Source organism: Nannobrachium achirus (assembly GCF_963921795.1).
Source record: "Nannobrachium achirus genome assembly, chromosome: 22".
Classification (NCBI taxonomy): domain Eukaryota; kingdom Metazoa; phylum Chordata; class Actinopteri; order Myctophiformes; family Myctophidae; genus Nannobrachium; species Nannobrachium achirus.
This window is the reverse complement of record NC_137829.1, coordinates 39,771,934-39,775,581: the sequence shown is the minus strand read 5'-3', so window position 1 is coordinate 39,775,581 and position 3,648 is coordinate 39,771,934. Positions and strand designations below refer to the sequence as shown.

Genomic DNA, 3,648 nt, shown 5'->3' with positions numbered 1-3,648 from the left:
GGGAAATTATTACTTGAAACCAGTACCGTTTGTACTGTCTCTATGTTTTTAAACAAATAAATGGCCGGAAATGGGTTGCAAGGTTTAATGTGGTTAAGCCAATAGAGCTTTGTGAATGAAACTTTTTTACAAAAACTAGGGACAAACTCATATTGTCACAAGTAAAATACTGCAGATATTTACATAGCATTGCATCATGGCTTAACTGTTATTCTCTTTTCATCATTCAAGGTTGCCAGACATGCAACACCCGGGACTTCTTTCCGTATTTGGGAATAACCAACAGAAGGACAGTTAAGGTGAAATGTAGAAGTGTGTGTGTGTGTGTGTGTGTGTGTGTGTGTGTGTGTGTGTGTGTGTGTGTGTGTGTGTGTGTGTGTGTGTGTGTGTGTGTGTGTGTGTGTGTGTGTGTGTGTGTGTGTGTGTGTGTGTGTGTGCGTTTATGAAGCATGGAGAGAGTCAGTGGTCTGCCCTCACTGTTGTGAGTAAATACTATATACATTTAAGAAGATTTATTCATTACCAAAGATGTTCATAATTCCTATGTAATATAATAATGAAAATGGTCAATTCTGCCGGACTGTGAAATGTGCTGCTCCACACTGCGACTGAGAGTGGCAACACTACCCTGACAAACCATGAACATGTGTTGCATTCTCATTGACTGAGAATAGAAGGCCTATATGCCGAGGCCATAGTCACTGCTCTAGCCAGAATACTAAGGCCTGAATCCTTGCGTTCATAACACCTTATAACTTTCTGCTTGCCTATAGCAGGGTCTGCTGCTTGCCTACAGCAGAATAACTACTGTACTTGACCTTGCTGTATGAGCCTGCTGTTTAATAACAAAGTCCACTGAGGATGTATTAAACTCATAAGTAGGGATGGAGCTCAAAACACGAGCCTGTTACATATTCGATAACAAATGTATTGAGTACTCTGTATAAATGAGCTTTAGGCTTATGTCCCATGACATGTTTAAACAATCAAGACAAGAGGCGATGAAGTTATGAAGAAGTTATTACAGTACTATTCCTAATATAAAGCCATTTAATACTTATTGCACATTAATGAATGGTTGTTTTAATCATAGGTATATTATTTTTCAATTCTTCAATTCTTTGTAGATGTTGGTCAAAATACAAAATACAGTTTCTATTCAGAATTTGTCGTCTCACATCTTTCCACAAAATATTAGAAAACGCTCAATAGTGGGCTTGATAAAAGCCCGGCTCAATAATGGGGATCGATAAGGTGCTCATTATCAATACAAATTAACAAGCTACATCCCTACTCATTAGGCCTGTCATGATACTCCTTTACTTCCCTTGCTAGGTCATTACATTCAGATGCATCAGCATACAGTCATATATTATTATAACTTTAAATATTATTAAAGTAACTGTTAAGTTACTTCCGTGCTGTTACATCTTTGACTAATAAAGTATTTAACCAATTAATTAAACAGGTACCTTCTTTACATATTGTTGTTTGGCTTATTGAAAGGCCATAATGACTCACTGAGACAAGCAAAGACTCTAAAACAGTGTTATGCCCTACACAGTGATTGCTACTAACACAGTGACTAACCATATCCAGTGATTGCTAAACAGCTAATGATGTTGTCTGTCTGTTTAGGGGAAACGACAAGTCCTGGTGAACTGGGAGCCTTGTTCTGCATGGTAAGAAATTGTTAATATTATTCTAACTTGTTACACTTTTTGCCCTACCAGGGGCATGTGGTTTCTGGGTGAAAGCACCAGTTTTTTCCTTCCTCTCAATTATCCTTAATACTCAGGAAGGTTTCACCTCTTCTTTGTGGTGTCGTAACAAGTTGCACACAGAACGCTAATGATAAAATAACTGTCTTGATTTAGGGACCTCATGTGCAGCGCATGTTACTCAAAATTGTGGAAAAGAGGTGTTGTTGGTGACTGCTTGAGATCCAGTAGTCACTATACTTATCCCTGAGTGTGAAGAACTGAAAACCTTTTCCAGTGTTTCTATGAAGAGCTCTGTGTTTTTAAACCAATAGAAAAGCCATCTCAAGTGGTGTAATTGAGTTCTCTAAATTAATTCCTCTTAATTTATTGATACTTCACAGTGGCAGAACATGGGATCAAACCTGGGAACCAGAGGAGAATTACAAAGATGAATGACGCCATCATGCCTGAAGCCTCTGCACTTGGACTGTTCTTTCCTTCTGTTCCTTTTTGTTGACCTGTTATGCTGCTACCTTTTGCACCTTATGTGGAGCTGGCGATGCGTTTCCAATGTTGCACTTTTTTGTTTTGTTCAGTCAGTGTTCATTTTGTGATGCTGCTACCTTTCCACCTTATATGTGGACCTGGAGTGTACACTCTCGCAATGTTTGTTCATTAAAAGCCATTTGCACTGAATGTTGTGTTTCTTCCAAGTAGTCAATTTATAATTGTATGAACCAAGCTTATAATGGTTTTCTATGTAAGTCTGATATACTGTATGTTATGCAGTTATTTATTTGGCAGTAACAAATAAGAACCACAGGCGGCAGTTGTGCCCATGCATACCTAGTTACTGTACATTAATTTGTGTTCTAAACAGAATAGGCTATATCTCACAGGTTCTCTTCTTTGATTGACTCCTTCTGGTTGGTGGCTGCGTAACTTTGGCAATACACCCAGTAGTTTGTAAAACAACTTCCATACCTGGATTAAGAAGTTTAAAAGTGGGTGCATACTACTAGGCAGGATTGCAGTAGCCAACATTTACAATAAACACCAGTTTGCTCAAAAAAATTAAGCAACATTTTGGTTTAAGACAGTGGTTCTCAACCTGTGGGTAGGGACTCCCAGAGGGTCAATTTAAGGACCTAATACTTCTAAAATGACAAATTAAACATTGGCCAAATTGTCAAATATTAGCAGACAATGTGAAAATAGATGATCTACAATTTGAGCATGTAGATCGGTTATAACTGTTTTACAAAATGTTATGCCTCAACTCTTGTTGGGGGAGGGGGGGTCCCCAGTTAAAATATGATTATATTGGGGGGAGGGGGGTCCTCAGTTAAAATATGATTATTTTGGGGAGAGGGGGGTCCCCAGTTAAAATATGGTTATATTGGGGGTCGCAGCCTGATAAGGTTGAGAACCACTGGTCTAAGAGACAGGCTCCACAGTAGATTTAATGAATAAACACAATTCACCAGTAAAATATATGAACACATCTATTCAATAAACCAGTAAGATGCCTCAGGGTGACCTCGCCCTAAAGGGGCATAAAAGTGATTTGGTTCACCTGGCATCACAGGGATCTCCAATATATGGGCATAAAAGGGAGAGTCTGTCTGGGTAATGCTTGTCTTTTTTGGCGATTGATTCTCACGCTCTGACATCACTGTGATGGCAATAAAAGGGATTTGGTTCCCATGCATGACATCACAGTGATGTCAGAGCGTGAGAATCAATCGACAAAAAAGACAAGCGTTACCCAGACAGACTCTCCCTTTTATGCCCATATATGGAGATCCCTGTGATGCCAGGTGAACAATCAATGTTATGCCCATATTGAGATCCCTGGGATGACAGGGGAACCAAATCCCCTTTATGCCCAAATATCAACATCCCTGATGTCCACATCACTGTGACTCTGTGCCACACTGGCCAG

At 39.3% G+C, this 3,648-nt stretch overlaps 1 long non-coding RNA gene across 1 annotated transcript; it reads left to right on the top strand.

Annotated features, from left to right (window-relative positions):
• Positions 1-233: 233 nt before the first annotated feature.
• On the top strand, positions 234-2,399 carry LOC308307708. Its single transcript, XR_013963232.1, has 3 exons — positions 234-299; positions 1,639-1,682; positions 2,105-2,399. It is a non-coding gene; the product is annotated as an uncharacterized lncRNA (long non-coding RNA).
• The last annotated feature ends 1,249 nt before the right edge of the window (positions 2,400-3,648 follow it).